The following is a 17,305-nucleotide window of genomic DNA, read 5'->3' as shown; positions in this document are numbered from 1 at the left end:
AATGAATGAATGAAAACAAATTGTGAATGAACAACAACAACAACAACAACAACAACAAAATAAATAAATGAAGGGTATTCTGTCGAAAACACATGCGTCGTTTCACGAAAAAAGTGTAGCAGCCATTTTAAAATAGTGATCCGCTCCAGTAATCATAGAAGTAGAGATGAAACTAATATACCAAGTCCTTGACAGCACGCATGTTTCTGGAGTCCAGAGAACAGAAGAAGCGATAATTTCCTGTAAAAAAAAACAAACAAACAAAAAAAACAAAAAAAAAAAACAAACCAAACAAACAAAAAAACCAAAAAAAAAAACCCAACAACAAAAATAAAAAACAACAAGAAGAAGGAAGCATGCCAGTCGATGGGATGACTTTACATGATAAAGAAGAATCGTTGTTCTTAAAGTTTAACATCTTTGAGAGATGATTTTCTGGCAGGTTGATGAAAGAGGTAGAAAATAATATATAGGAGTGAGGAGAGGAAAGCAACTTGCCGGCGGAGAGAGAGAGAAGAAAAATATACTGACGTCACAGAGCTCGTTAAGCCATTTGTCAAAGCTAGACGATGAGGAGGCATGGGAGCGATATGGCTTCTTGGGAGTTTAGAGGTTACGCGCACAAATATTTCTCTCCGGGGAGCGAGGCTGGAATCATTAAGACTGGAATCCTAGCCTCGCGCTGGGATCGCGTCACAGCCCCTCGGCTTCTGTGGCGGCAGGCCAGCGATGGCGACACGGGCGACCTCTCGCCGGAACCTGCCGGCAGCCTTAAGGTCCAGCCACTGGCTTGTTGGTCGCCACCACCTCGCCGGACGACGATAGATGAAGAGGTGATCATGCCTTCAATAGCCGAGCATCCCTTGACCTCACAGGGCAAAGGTATGGACTTCAACTGGAAGATGGACATGGTCACGAGTACAGAAAGGTGACGGAGTCCCATTTGAAGTAGGAAAGAAGGACGGATGGAAAATGGGGGTGTTCTTGAATGTTCAAGATTGAGATGATCAGATCAGGGGTTTTCTCAGTATTGCCATCCTCCACTCCCATCCCTCACACACACAGACCACAAATCACTACAAAGAACAAAAACAAATGGATGCCATAGTAACCCTGACAACCAGCCCTCGGAACATACGCCGTTTGCCGGGAGGAACAAAAAAAAATTCTCAAGATCTCACAGACGCAGAAGAAGCCGTCTATAAGGCTAGTTCCTTAGGTCATACCTCCCTCCAGGACCATTGGACGGTGGCGGGCCCCGGGCCAGGCGCCGGTGCAGGGTGTAAAGCACCCGACGTGACAGACGCGTGCATCGCGTGTCGTGCAGCGCATGCGTACACGGCACGTGCGGCCGTTCGCGTGCTGATGCGCGTCAATTTGCGGTGGCCAGTGCCCTGCCCAGAAGCCAGAACACCCGCCTCGCAACGGCTTGTGTGGAAAACACTACTCTGTCATGCTCTTCGCTGACGTCCCAACCTTTGCCCACCTCCTTACGAAAGATGGAGGGACGATGTTCGCATCGGTATGTTCGTCAGTAAGTCAGAGCGAGGCTGTACCTCGCGACTGCACATCTGATCCCAGAGGTTGGAAACATAATAAACGAGGTGTAATTCAATCCGAAAAGTTTAAACATAAGTTTCATGCAATCACATACATAATATCATGATATTTGGAAAAAAAACTTTTAACAGAGAAATATTCAGAAATTATGTAAAATCATTTTTTTTAAAATGAGAAACCCATAAATAACGGAAATTCAGAATGAGCTTATGACAGAAACAGGAAACAGAAAACAGAAACACAGATGTGCAAAGGGCATGCATTTTGATGTAAACAACTTATTTTGAGAGTATGCATGCATTTTGTAATTTGTGCTCTACATACTTTTGATGTATAAGTGTGTAACCGGTTATGACAATATACATATTTAAAACGCAACAAAAACAAACTGAATAATCAACGGACCAGGAGTAACATCTTGATAAACTGACCGACACAAGATATTTTCAAACATCAGAGCCAGAACGCCGCTCCATCCAAGCCACGACTCTGCCCCAAGAAGAAAAGAAAGGAAGTGAACCCCAAGAAGTTCGCCTATGACATACAGCACCACTCCAGAGAGCTGTTGTTGGAAACGGAGGGACAGACACGGGATGGGCAGCCAAGGATGGATGGAGGAGGCCAACCCGGGTGCAGCGACAGCGCCGAGCTGCAAGACCCGCGCAGAGTCACATCCACTTACCACGTCGGCGGCTGACGGATGGGAGGCTTGCGTGACGCCACTGCACTCGCCAACCGTTTGCGGGCCGTCGTCGGTTGGTCAGCGGAATCCGCGCTGCCGCTCCGTCAACAGGCTTGGCGGTCCGACCACGGGGTATCTGGCAAGAAACAGACGGGCCTGTGATTGTCATCCCGTCAGTCTTTCCCCTCGCATTCACTTTCGAGATTCCACTACGTCCTTTTTTCTGTTATTCCTCCCTCATTCCCCAACACACACACATACACACACGCTTCTTTTTTATGCAAAACTTTTGAGGCTTTAATTGTCTCTGGAAATGAATAATCCGAGTTCAAAATTATTTTTCAAATGAGTTGGCTTTATAATTTGTTTAAAGATACTCATTCCTAAACATGGAGTGAAAATCTTTGCTCTGTTTGGCCTTTCAACATCCGGGTTTGAGGTAAGAGGTCATGACCTCAATGTCCGTGACGTCATAATGTAGACTGATTGGGCAAAACCTGATTTGCATCTGCTTTAAATTCCCACACTGGGTGGGACCTTAAGTGATGTCAATGGTTAGAATTCATTTGGGGTGGCCTTTAAACAAGAACCCAATGTCGAAGAATTTTCGCTAAACTCATTTTAAATACTAAATCAAATTACTATGCAATCGATACTAGATGCTTTTGTGTGTGTGAGAGAGAGAGAAGGGTAGGATGCAAATGAGGAGTTTACTAACCATAGTAACTTTCTTCTGTTTTTCTGTTTAGTCAAAAAACCTGATTTTTTTAATTCGACATTAATATTTATGAAAGATGTGATTGCGCTATTATGAGACAACGAGTACAGAGGGACCCAACGGTGTTGCTGCAAAATAGAAAAGTTTATTACCCATCTGAAAAGTACCTTCAACAACCCGGTCTCTATCATTCAGTGTCATACGTGGTACTAATGAGGGATTGAAGGGATTGAAGGCAACGAAAGATTTCCTGGCAGGTCAAACCACGTCCGTTGCTGAATACTAAACGAAATCTTTTCAATTAAAACGAAAACGACGATGAATCCGTGTCATTTGTTGGTCCTCACTTGAAGAGCACCTGGTCGAGAAGGTCGCCAAACATCCTTTCTGTTGGACACTAAACAAGTAATGAAAGTCAATGAGGAGTTACTGAACCTACCAGAGACGGACAAACACTGAGCTCCCTTACCTCTCACGATTTTAATTCGTCTAAACGCCGCCATGTTTAAAGACGTCAGGTGGTAATGGTTGCCTTTAACCGAAGACAAAGAGTTCTCAGATAATGACGTTGGAAGCAATATGGCGCCAATGTTTTTCAATTTGTTTCACCGTTCCTGGTGCGCACCTTCTTTGTCTGAGGTCTGAATAGTTCAGACCATGAATATTAATAATGGGAAAAGCCCTCGTTTAGTGTTTAATGTTACAAACAGTTTGGTCATTACGGGGTCGACGAAAAGCGATAAAAACTTGAGATAAAACATTGTTTTATTCCAGTTGTAAGCTGCCGGTAAAATTTTGGCCTCTTCTTCTTCAAACATGTAATTTTACCAGAACGGAAATCCCAAATCTCGGTCTCGTCAACAAATCGGGGCTGGGTTGAACCTCAAGCCAACAACATCCATGAGGTTTTCTTCTTGAGTGTTTATTGTCAAGGGCTGGACTAATCACTTCTTTTTTCACTCCTTCTTTCTGCTTCGCGAATCCACTACATTTACCTCCCATTGCTCGTCCTCCTTCTCTGTCATGGCGCTCTGAACCTTCACTGCGCTTCGTGAAAACACGACAGACTGAACGCTCACGATTCAGAATAAGTTTGTCTTCCATTTTCTCGTGGCCTCGATCAAAACGCACATCCGGCCTGCCAAAAATAGCACGTTTGTCACGTGACAGCTGCGGAGCAGGCGTTCAGTCTCAAAGCCTCCTTGTCTTCTCTTTGGCCGTTTACAATCGTGGGGCTGTCGTGGCGCAACACGGAATTTGTCAAAGACCCCGTGACTCACGACATGCTGCTTCCTTCAAGGGCGGCTATTTTCAGGTCCAGCGATAGATCAGACTTCACGATACTCGGTGCGAACGTAAATCGAAGCCTTTGTCACGGAGGTGTTATACCTTCGTGCTGTGGTGTCCTCCTGTCTGTAACCCCCACCAGCACACCTTACTTCTTGCCCCTTAACCCCTTAACCCCTTCCTCCCGCTCCTTGACACCAGGAATTACCAATTCTGGCAAAGAAATCGTCTTAGACAAATAAACACCAGTATGGTTTGAATGAAATTGTGACATAATACATCTTCGGGTAAGTACAGAAGATACGAGTGTACCGGAATTTTTAATTTTAGAGATTTCCAGCAAATGATCTCGTGTCTGAGTTACAAATCCTGTTTTTCTTTTTTCCTTTTTTTTTTCTCCTACTTTTCATCATCTTCCATTTCGACCTTCCCTGCTTCCCATACTAGCTTCTTCCCTCCTCTTCTTTTTAAGGTTCCGCCTTTATCTCCTCTTTTTTCTTTTTCAGCAGTCTCCATTATATAATTAAACTGATGTTTAAAGCTAAAACTCGTGGAAACTTTCGTTTAAATGAAAATCGCTAGTGGCAAACATGCAAAACACGGCTTTAAAAACGTGTTAAAACTAGAAGCTAACCAAAGAGGAAAAATTATTTATGTGCTCCAAGTCGCTTATTAGTTTGTGTACCATCGATATGTCTAGTCATTGAAGACCTCAAGTCACTCTCATCTTTGCAGCGTATTTGTCTTGGAGCGGTGGACACAGCGAGTGACCAGTCACGATCAAAGGGGACGAAACTCTAATAATTTTGCATAACGGACTTCATTTTCCAGCTAAACATAACTGCAAGAAGGGAGAGGGAACAACGAATAAAAGCTAGGGAGGAAGAGAGCGAGCGACCCTTTCCGGCAAAAGCAACCTACCCCCCTCCTGGCCCCTACAAAAAAAAGATTGAGGCAGGAAGGGTAAAAGAAAAACAAGGGAAAAAGGGGAGAGAATTAGACGCCATCGGCAGATCTGGCTCTTAGAAGAAGGAAGAAATAAAGCTGTCACCACGAGTACTCTTTACGAGTGGTCTTGATGCGAGTGGAATCAGACTTCACTGCTGTCCTTCACGAGAGAATTCGCCTCACGCCCGAGGCCATAAACAACGACAGCAACAACCCGCCTGGAGCTGCGCGCCATGGACCACGTGATCCGCACGAGGGAGTGACGTCTTGAAATAAACAATCAGAAAATAACCTGCAGTCGGCAGATGTCTATCTTTACTCGGCTGGAGTCCTTTTTTGGTTTTGTTTCAGGTTTTTTTTTAAAGAGCTGGAGTTGAGAAGTAATTGGTTTTGGTAAACTGTACTTTAAAATGTTTCTTGATAAAATGAAAAAAAAACTATATTTAATTTGAATTTTTAAAATCGTTTTTTAATGGTCCTACTTCTTTTTCTTTCTTCTTTTTACGTTTCTCTTATAATGATAATTCGAAGTGTGGAAAGGATTTGGTGAAGATGTAAACTTCAAAGACGATTGCAATGCCAGTCAAAGCCGATATGAGTCTCTGATTACTGGAACCGATGGGAACCCCTTTTATGACCATGATAAAGATGATGCCTGCAATAATCACCACACCGGTGGGAGTGATGTCCTTTCGTCTAACATGCTTGAGGGGGCCATCTCTCCGCATTTGAGTTTTCTGCTTGGATTTGTTGTGCTTTGAGTGCCTATTGTGGCGACCTGTACATTTTTAGGCCTTTTGTCATGGTGCTGGACTGTTTACATCTCTGTAGCCTTTTGTTTTTCCTCCCCTGATCTCAACTCTCTCATCACCGTTCTTCTTTTCTGGCTAACGCCATGACAGTTTCTTTATTTTTTACAATCTGTCGTTGATATGCTTTCTATCAGTGCCAAGCACTCATGTGCTTCAACATTTTACAGCAGTTTCTACTCTGTGATTATGTGGACACTCTCCTGACGATTTCATCTAAGTTTCTGGTTATTGCTCTGTTCTGTTCTGGTCAAATGACTTTCTGCCTCACCTACATCTTGGTCTAGGAATGTCGTCCTGCAGATTATTATTATTATTCGTTGCGATTAAAAGTGTCTTTGTCACTGTGGCCTGTTACTTATGCATGTTAATTGAGTATAATTTTTTCTACATGGATATTTCAAAGGTGAGAAGTTGTACCATCAGTAAGTCATTTGTGAGTCTGACCATGGAAAGAGCGGTGGCTAAGAATTTACCTGTAGAAAGATATATATATATAGAGAGGATAACTTAAAACTGGTCTTCCGTTACCATCTGACCTCAGATTATTTCGACCATCCATTAAGCATTATTATCAAGCATATTGCAGTCCGGTAGATTACAGGAAAACATATCGGCCATAACTCCAGGGAGTGGCAGAAAAAAAGTAACATAACGAATTGCACGGCTAGCCTCGACATGGAACAAGCTGTCAACGAATATTAGGTTTGACCTGGAGAGAAAAAGGACGTTAGAAATTTACAAACGTGGTGCACGAGGCAAAAATCGAACTCAAGTGCGGATTTCTCTCAGGAACTACACACGACAGGTGTGTTCGGGGAATCGCTATTGACCTTATGCTCTTACAGTCCTCAAGGCCAGGTGCCAGACGTAACGACGTTGACAACGTCTACACCACGTAGGCCAGAGCCTTAAACCCGCTGCGCAAAGTGGCAGCAGTCACTTCAACTCCATAAACATCCCGACATCGACAAAGCCAAGACAGGTAAAGCACTAAAATTATCTGATTGCTTAATCAAACTTTGGGCTTTCATTAGTCTCGTCCTTTTTTCCAACAAAAATGTGTTGTTGTTATATATTATTGTATTCATTAATTTGTTTTATGGCAGAAAAAGGTGTTAACTCTGACATCATTGAAGCCAACAGCCAGTGCCAGAGCTTCATGCCAGTCAGGTGTTGCCACGCTGATCTCACAGTTTCCTGTTGTGATCGCGGGAAATGAGATTTTGACATTTTTCCAAAAGTGAGAACCCAGATTTCGAGATTTTAAAGACTTGAAACTCTTCTGAAAATTTTTTGATGACTAAGACTCGTTCAGCGAGAAAAGAAAACTATTAAAAATAAATTTGCTTTAAATGTAAAGAAAAAAAATCAACAATTTCGTAATGAACCCTGAGTGTTTTCACACGTTTAGATGCTGTTTTGTTAACCTGACTCGTCTGACCTTCGTTAATTTGTCTAAAGCTGATCTTCTAGGTTATTTCTATAATTTAATTTAATTCTAAAATTAACATTTTTCTATAATTATTTTCTTTCTTTCTGCATTGAGATCATTGTTGGTAAAAAGACAAGGCTGTAGCCGTTACGAGAATCTCGACAGGCTTGCTTAGGCAAGGATCCCTACAGTTTAGAATAAGTTATTTTTTCACCCTAACAGACGGTGAGATATTCACATATTAATGATCATAGTAATCTACAGTACATATAACACACACACACACACAGTAATTTAAATGCCACCTACATACATGTATATACACATTCACACATACATCCACTGAGTAATTCATACATTTTAATACCTTTACTACAAGTTCTGTCTCTTATTTATTTATTTAGGCACATCATTTCACTCGGTGGATATCTAAGCAAGTATATCACAATATATACACACATTCAGGTCATAGGGTCAGGATAAGCGGTGTTTCTCTCTCTCCTACCCATCCTCGAGAAGTATATACATACATGCTCTATGTATACATGCAAATAGATACACATGCATATAACTGGTTGTTCTAATTGCCATTTCTAAATAATAAAACAACAAATCTAGCGAATTTTAAAAGAGACTTTTCATTTCAGCAGCATATATAATTTATAAATGTAAGTTGTGAGTAGTAAGATATTTAAAAAAAAACGCACGAGGAAAGTAGGCGTCTGTGGAGATGGAGAGTAGTCCCAAGCACTAGGACAAGCAAGAATTCTGCAAAGAAGAGAAAAAGCTCTTGATTGTACAAAAAGTTTATTCGATTTGTACATTATCTACAGCTACAACCAGAAGCCAAATGGACAAAACAGACAAACAGACAGATGTACAATATTTTTCTACAGCCCAATCAACAGATGAACAGATAGCAGTGTTTATTTATGTATCAATTAGCATGTCTGACGGCAATATAGTATTGTTGGTGTTGATGACAATGATGACTAGAGCGGTAGACGACTCGAGCAACGACTTCACACTTACGACCTCACACAGTCCCACCGTAAGTCAAACGGTCGTCTTGAAGACCGTCAGCCCTGAACACGATATAAACCGTTAGCAGGGAGGAAGAAGCTGGAAGGGTGGGGAGAAGCAATAAAAAAAGATCTTGCCAAAAAAATGGCTGAACTGCTGCTGTGTCCACTGCTGCTCTTAGCACTTACGGGATAAACAGGTCCTCACTATAAACTACATGCTGCTTTGAGTGATGTGGCTTTTATTAGTAACCTCTCTTTGTCCTTAACGAATGTATTGGGTTTCCGAAAACGACAAGAGGTCCTCTATCGATTTCTTGTGCGCAGAAATCCTATCAAAGCTAATTGGGGATGACAGCTCGCGGGAGATAATAGGGAAAAGAGCAATGCGAGGAATACACATGGCAAAATTCATCTCGAATTATCGCCAACTTCTCGCGCCTCCCGCTCGTAAATCTCGTGCATGAGGCCAGTTCTGACACCCAAAATTCTGGCCAGGGGCTTATTTATTTTCCACCCAGCGAGTGCAGCTCTTGCAGCATATGGGAAAGAAAAAAAAAAAAAAATAAAAAAGGGAGAGGAGGCGCGCGACTCATGCACGCGCGCACACAGTCACACGGACCAAAAGATACAGATATAGTAACGAGACACTAGAAACCAAAGGCGCACACACATGCACGCATAAACTCATGCGCTAGCGCGTACACACACACACACACACACACAAATAACTGCACGCATATGCATCTGCACAAACACATGCACACGCTCACCTACACTTTCAAGCAGAGAGAGAGAGAGACGGAGAGAAAGGAAAAGGAAGGAACCCGTGGGCGGGATCTGTGCAAAAGAGACACAGCACGGAAAATTGTATCAGAAGCTTTGACGAAGAACAAAACGTGGCTTAATAAGTAGTCTCGCGAGAATTAATGATAGGATATTGGGTCACGTGACGTGTCAGAGGTGGTAAGGGCTGTTGATTGATTGGTCCCCTGCGCCGCCATATCGAATTTGCCTGTCATGGCGGACAGCACCACGTGCGACGCAAACCACAATGAAACACTTCGCAATTTATGGGGGCGGGGAGGGGCAGTCGCTTATTGAGAAAACGGGGAGGTGGCCGAAATGACGGGAAGGTGGCTGCCGTGATGAACCCCAGAAGAACAGAAATCAAGAGACTGCACTTTCCTTTCTCTTAAAAAAAATTCCCTCCTGCTTTCCCTCCCTTTCTCTCTCTCTTACAGAAGAAGACGCCAGTGTGACCGGCCCCTCTCATGGCACGAAGAGCAAGGAAGAGGGGCGGGGTGCGGAGAATGATCGAGGGAAGAGTCTTCATGATAACGTAGGTGCGGGGTGGCAGATGAGGATGATGATTATCGCAGAAAAAAAATCGAGCTGAAGGCAAAGATCTGTTCTTATTTCGTCTATCATCCGATGATTATTCTAGCATTTGACGCAGTGACAGGAAAGGCATAGTTATCTGATCATGAAAATATATACAGACAGCTCTTATTCTCCTCCCCCTCCCTTACCCATATTCTTCTATTCGTCGAATTTAAATGCCAGCAATCCTCCTCCAGATCCCATCTTTTTTTTCCATCTCTCTCTCCATCTCTCTCTCCGTTTCCCATCTTTTACAGTTATGGAGAGCGACTGCAACTGTATTTCTTCCACGGCTCGTTGAGCGTACCAAACCAGTTTCACAAGATTTATCATTCGTTTCTTAACCTCTTTGCAGCTTGACCTTTAACCCTAAGTCGACAGGCCTGTCCAAGAGCTTTCAGTGCTGCCCAATAACTCCCTCCCCCAGTGACGTCAGTACTCCACGAGGTCGCATGCGTACCCTCTTAATCACGACCTCTAGCGGAGGTAAGTGTTGCCTATCACGTGCGTGTTATGAGGCTAAGCACGAGATGTCAGCTGACTCTTCGTTCCGGTCTGGTACTCGAGCAAAACAACAAGAAATAATGGTTCGTGGCCTGTTCACCATTTAAGCTACTTGTCACACAGTCTGCTTTGTACTTCGTTAGCGAAAAAAGAGAAAAGATAAAGAGACAAAAGCCGAGAGGAACAGTAAGTGATTCACTGTGTCTAAAGCAAGGTAGAATCGGGTACCCGTGCAAAGGAGTTGTGGGTGGGCAAAGGGTATTTTTTCCAGCCACAGTTCCGAGCTAGTTTCAAAGCAGCGCCCCTCTCCTCCACAGCCAAGTCCATTGACCACCAGGTTCCGGATCCTCTGAGGTCACGGTTGTGGCTGTTGTCGTTGTCGTCTTGTGAGTTGCATGCTCAAAACAACTTTCACCTTAAAGTCGGAAACCACAACCAGTCCAACTTGTCTCCTTACCAGCCTAACTTCGGGAGAGTTCTGAAAGGAAATGTCATCGAACACCATTGACCAAGGAGACTTCCTTCTCCTGGATGACCTTTACACTCACCAGGACACCAGACACATCAGGCGTTGATGTACAGATAGTTGAAAGCAAACTCTCGTACTGCAGGAAAACGAAGGAGTTCTGAATAAGGACGGCGTGAGCGAAAATGGCAAAAACTTCCTAAAAGTTTGCAAATCTCAATTGTTTTCTGTAGTTTCTTGGTAAGATGTAAGTGCTGTGTCTTCGCAAAGGACACGTGCTACCCAGTTAGAGTGAGAGCCGATAGGAACATTTGCATAAACACAGAGGCACATACAGAGCTGTTCGTGTAGAGATGTAGTTTAAGAGATGGCTGCAAAACCAAAATCTGTGTCCGTGGGCTAATGTATTCCGATATACCAAACTGGAGAAGGCAGTTATACCTTCTGGAAAAGCCACTGAACGATCGACAGCATCAATACTTGGAGCACTTTCACGGAGTGGTCATCGTCACACGTACAGACACAATAACAACGCCCAGACTTTCACATATACACACAAACATATGCATCCGAGTAGACACGAACACTTACAAACATAACAGGAGGTAAGAATATTTAGGACAAAAGAAAAGACCTCTACCACCATCAAAACAGAAAGAAGTAAAAGACCAATAAGAAGAAACACAAAAAAGGAGAAGAAAAGGACAATAAGAAGAAGAAAAGAAAAAAAAAAAGAGGGAGAAGAGGAAACCACATCAAATATCTCCCATGGTTTGCACTAGTCAGTGGCGGTGGGCTAAATGTGCATCTTAATGCGGCTTGTGCATGCAACCATTAATGTGTCAGGCGGCTACACACATGAAGCAGACGGCGCTGCTGGCTATATGCCCTCTTTAAGACATAGGGACGATCTTAAAAATGCCTTGTAACTGCATTTAAAGAGAGCGGATGGGAGAGTGAATGATGTCATTGGGTTTTATCGTCCTTCTGAGGCATTGCTGGCGATTGGCCGGCCCCTTGGCGACCCCTTCACACGTCTGTCCATCAACTGCTCTGGCGTTAGGACGACAAGTGGAGCCCTCGGCACATTCGCGGCTGATATCTGGCTACTGCAAGACCTCTTCACCACTCGCTCACCCTCTCTACTTTTCTTCTTCCGCCCTTTTTTTTCTTTCCTTCAGTGTTTCTTTGTCTATTTCCTTCCTCAGTTTACAACTCAATCGTCTATGATTTGGACAGTATCTGAGACTGATGTCCACAGGACGGAACACACGTTCAAAACTGTCGTCTCCCTGACAACAGCAATGATAACGATAAACAGGGAACAGTAACACTAACAGACGATGATGATGATTTGAAAAATGCAATATAACAATAGTAAAAAATATTAGAAAGGCACACGTGTCCTTCTGACGTCACTAACGTGATGTTCGACCATATGCTAATGAGGTACTCCAGTCACGTGACCAAAACCAACGTGACCAACTGAAACTAATCGCACGCTACATGTGCAGGACTGACTTGTCAGCTAACCAAGTTGTCAGCTAACCAAGCTGTCAGCTAACCAAGTTGTTAGCTAACCAAGCTGTCAGCTAACCAAGTTGTCAGCTAACGAAGCTGTCAGCTAACCAAGGTGTCAGCTAACCAAGTTGTCAGCTAACCAAGCTGTCAGCTAACCAAGTACCTAGCTAACCAAGCTGTCAGCTAACCAAGTTGCCAGCTAACCAAGGCAGCACCGATAGCGGGAGCTGGCAAGAGTGGGAACCCACTCAAGACGAGTCTCGGGCTTCAGGATCAAACTCACACGTGCCAGTCACAGTGCACGGGACGCACTCGCGCTGCACCACCTGCCCTTGCGCGAGCGGCAGGTCAGAGGTTAAGCAGGTTGTTTGGATTAGAGAAAGCTAAGGCTGGCCGCCAAAGCCTGAGAAAAACGCGAGTATGGCGGCTAATTACTCTGACACATTCGACGTCAGACTCCTTGTGAATCACGAGCGTGAGGGCGAATACAACGAGCAGGGGGCTTGGGGGGGAGAAAGGGAGGGTAAACGGAGTAGGGGGAGAGAAAAAAGATGTATGAGAGAGAGAGAAGCATGAGACGAGACAAGCAGACATACAGACTAGTCAATGTGTACAAAATGACGAAATTATTCACATTTTCAAATGGCTTTTGTCGACCTTTTTTAATCTCTTGATATTCTCCACAGGTTGTACCTGTAAAGAATAAGGAAATGTGGAATTGATACACGTGGAGTGCAATAAACTGGAAAAACTGTGCATTTAAATGTTGAGAGAGATAGGGGAAGATGTCATCAGGGTAGCCGACACAGAAGTTTTAGCACTCTGGCCAAGGTGAGTCTTTGCTTGTCTATAAAAAGACACACGATGCCAAATTCTGTATTAAGAAAGATTAAAAAGAGTCAAATTGATGCAAGGTACTTATCTATTTCACATTGCATCTAAGCGAAAAATATCACAAAATTTATTTGCTTTTTCAAGAGAAGGCCACATTTCTTGAGTCTACAGTTATCGGTATGACGACATCAGAAACCATTTTATTTATAAGGTTTTATGTGAAACGAATCTGATAACCACATAGTAACATAGTGGGCGTGGCTCTTATGGGCAAATGTTCATCTTACTGTCCCTCCTCTCTCTCCTCCCACAAAAATAGCAAACCAGATTTTTTAATAGATTGTTTTATAGTATGATTTAATTGATTTACATTTTCCATCAAAGCACCTAATAAATGGATCAGTCAGATCGCCACAGTGGAGTCTCATTTGCATAGGGTGTAAGTGAAGCTGAAAGTCGACAAAGTAAACACCGCAAGTACCATAGTCTGGTAATGAAAGTGCAAATCTGTCTAATGAGTTCCTGACACGTAGCCTCCCCCCAGTACACACACCCAGTAATTGGCGGCATTGTACCTGTCTATGTCATGCTCGATATGCTCTGATAGACAATGAAATCAAGCGTGAAAATATCGGTCTGCGTCGTCAAGGCTACCATTCCCTCTCTCAGTGTATTCCATCCTCTTTATTTGTATGTTCTTTTTTTCTGTTGCTCTCAATTTTAAACCTTTTATATTTCTCTGTCTTGTTTCTTCTCTCGTGTTTACTCCTTTCACTTTACTGTCTTGTTTCTCCCCACCTTCTCTTCGTGAAAGAACGAAAAATTGTGTTTAAATGTTTCTCCATATTTCTTCATTCTCTCCCTCACACTGTTCTGCTCTTTTCTATGTTTCAGTCTCTCTCTCCATCCATCCCTCCCCTCCCTGATCCCCCGCCACTTCTTGCCAAGTTCACTTTAGCTGCCACTCTTCTCCCAATCAAGAAATTTACATGCGCGCGGCACACGGCTTTGAAGCCTGTGGTCACCTGACCATGTACGCGGCGATGGGCGGAGCTTCCTAGGTGCGCGAGAGGTCTATTTTTAGACCTTGCCATGACGATCGCAATGCGTGTCTATCTCTCGGCAAAAGCAGCCAATCCACGGCCGTTGTAAGAGGTGCGTCTCTACCACACAACAACTTATCCTCACAAACATTTTAAGTCTGAGGAAAATAGAAGAAAGTTTCTTTAATCTCTCCCCAGAACAATTCATTTTTATTTACAGTTTGTGAATGAAATCACCAATTTTTAAAAAAATGCTCAAATACCAAACTTACATGAAAGGTAAATCACTTACATTTTCGAATAAGTGTCAGTTGAGATTCCGATGACTAATTTACTCATATACCTTCTGCAGTGTTGACTAATTTTAGGGCAGTAAATTACTTGTTGCTGGTAACAACACCTCTCTAGATTTTTGTTTTATAAAAATAAAATTATCATAATATTACAATATTAATTTTGATAGTTCTGCTGTCCTCATACTCATCTTGTGAAAAGACACTATGCATCTTATGTCTATGGTTCTCATTCTGAGTGTCAAACTTTTCACAGACCTCACTTGCCAAAAACTACAACAAACGAAGACAAAACAACGTATTTTTGCGTTGTTAATACAATACAGAGTTTTCTTGAAATGTGCTGGTTAATTTTAATGGTTCAAATTGACATTACAAATTATAAATTATTAATAAAAGGATAACAGGAAAAGATCAAAGAACTTTTACATCAACAGCAGCAACTCATTACTCATATTTTTAAAAAAGTGGTAAGAATGAAAAAATACAATGAAAAATTACAAGATAAAAAAAAAATTGAAAAAAGCACGGGCACAGCTCTTTTGTGTGGTATTCTGTAAGCGGTAAACTTACATACCTCCCATAAACCAACAATATAACATGTTCCAGCGGTAAAACTGTGTTTATGAGTAAAGCTCATGTGTAGTTTAATATATGGTACTTACGATTCTCACATACAATTGTGTACATAAGCGCTACGATTCAAATACATACCAGAGTAACATGGCAAAAACTGTACGTGCCTATGTAACACACACACACTATCTGCACGTGCAACCTATTCATAATTTCATCCGACGTACACGTGGCGTTCAGCTCCCCTGATGCATGTTTGTTGAGACCAACAATGAACACAAACAAGCATAATTTACACAAAAGGGAAAAAAGTCGGGGCCCCATTCCCCACTCACTTTCAGACCGTCCACGCTCCTGCGCACTCACATACAGACCCTCCACGCTCCTGCGCGCTCGAATTCTCAAAGGTTCCCCATTTTTTATACATTTCTCGTTTTATAGTTCTCTTTACGGACGCCAGGTGAGACGATATAGCTGAGAGTGCATGTGGTGCTGCTGTCTCGGTAGATGGCGTGGCTTTCAGTGGCCCGCTGTTGTCAAATAAAATGCCTCACCTTTCCTCCTGAGCGATGATATTTTATGCCTCGACTTCCAGAAACTTATGAGAGTAGTGATTTTTTTAATGTGGATGAGATGGGGGAGGAGGACAGATTTGTGAAAACACTCGAATTCACGTTCTACACGCATGTCATCACACATTGAAGACACGAGGGCTACCAAGAGGCTGTTTCGTGATGCCGCCACCCTTTCGAGCTACCCACGTGATGTCTGACGTCATTGAAAATATCTCTTGCGAAGTCCGTTACTACCAAACGCTTCAGATCTCGTCTCTCAGTGGTAAGATGATGGTAAGATGGCGGCATTGCCTCATCCTATCCCACACACCAATGCGCTGGCCAGTGTCAGGAATCAAAAGCAACTCGGATCGCACGCCGTTTCGCCAACGTGGGGAAAATCTTTATGCGCGGGACAGGCTGTGGCTAGCTTGTTTTATGACCCCCTCGTAAATCCGTCAATCATTTGCATTATTTCGGTGACTGCTTGGCAAGTCATAGCCATCCGCTTCCTCCCGTCTTCTGCGCATGCGCAGACACTGTTCAGTCAGGTCAGGGGAAGTAGTCCCCTGATTTATGCGACTCGAAGAAAAGAAGTTAATGGCTGCTGGTAAAAACCGGAGAGGGAATGCAAAGGGTAGGTGGGGTACAATTTTAAACTACTAAGGGGAGATTACTCCCAAGACTGTGACCAGTCAATAAGAGAGATTAAGTTTCCTGGTTGGTCAGTTTAAAAGCTTCTTTTCATCTCGTCGCGTGATATTTCGACAGGGAATATAGGACGGTGTAAAACAGAAGCTCATAAGCCTGGGAGGGGAAGTTATGAGATTTCGCCGCCATTTTGAGATGGTTACTGCTACTTCGTCGACAGAAAAACGAGGGCCGACACATTTACAAAGGAAAGACCAAGGAAAGACTTCAAGAAGTTGATTGGTAGTGGTCCTTTGTCACAGCTACAGCTGGAGATATGTATCAACACCGCCTCCTCCCTCTGCTTTTCAAGGATGCTTAAATCAAGAAACGAACCCACACAGGACCAGGACCTTCAGTCCCAGACAATTATATCACCTTAAACCAGTGACTGCACACACCAAGACAGTATCCTCCTCTTATTTACTTAAATTCCTTTTTTTAAATCTTGTGAGCTTTGGCTGTAGCTTCATGCTTTGGAGTGAAATGAAAGACTCGTGTAGCAAGGCGCTGAAAAAATAAACATACAAAAAAGCAAGGGAGAGAGAAAGTACAGCAGCACGCAATCTAAACAGGTGAGCAAGCACGCGCGCTCACACAGCCAGCAGGTAAAAATCACGCGCCTGACAACTGTGAGCAGCGCACGTGCGGAGGGCGGAAAGGTGTGGCAAGTGTGCAAACCTCGCCGACAGCTGACTGGGAGTGAATGGCCATGTTATTCCTCCGCTGCCTGCTCCTAACACAACACTAGTGGCAGACTGAGAGAGATACCTGCAGACACGTGGACATGCTTGTGTGTGATGCTTGCAGCCAGGGGGCGCGCGCACGCAAGGGAGTGCGTGCTTCGGTGTCTATATTGTGTGTGTGTTCGCCCGTGTGTGCATGTGTGTGTATGTGTGTGCATCCGTCCTTGTGTATATTTAGTAACAGCAGCAGAGTAATAAAAATGATAAGAGAGAGGTTGATAGATTGAAGGGTTT

At 43.3% G+C, this 17,305-nt stretch overlaps 1 long non-coding RNA gene across 4 annotated transcripts in view; it reads right to left on the bottom strand.

Moving 5' to 3' along the window:
• The window catches only part of LOC112567055, a 129,839-nt gene that overhangs the window by 11,345 nt on the left and 101,189 nt on the right, over nucleotides 1-17,305 (bottom strand). For all 4 annotated transcript variants that reach the window (XR_003099728.1, XR_003099730.1, XR_003099729.1 and 1 more), the window contains exons 4-5: nucleotides 8,147-8,207; nucleotides 2,243-2,378 (exon numbers count right to left, since the gene is read on the bottom strand). This is a non-coding gene — a long non-coding RNA (uncharacterized LOC112567055). The remainder of the gene's footprint in view (nucleotides 1-2,242; nucleotides 2,379-8,146; nucleotides 8,208-17,305) is intronic.

This window comes from Pomacea canaliculata, linkage group LG6 (genome assembly GCF_003073045.1).
Source record: "Pomacea canaliculata isolate SZHN2017 linkage group LG6, ASM307304v1, whole genome shotgun sequence".
Taxonomy (NCBI): Eukaryota; Metazoa; Mollusca; class Gastropoda; order Architaenioglossa; family Ampullariidae; genus Pomacea; species Pomacea canaliculata.
The sequence above is the reverse complement of the archived record's forward strand: the minus strand, read 5'-3'. Positions and strand labels throughout refer to the sequence as shown.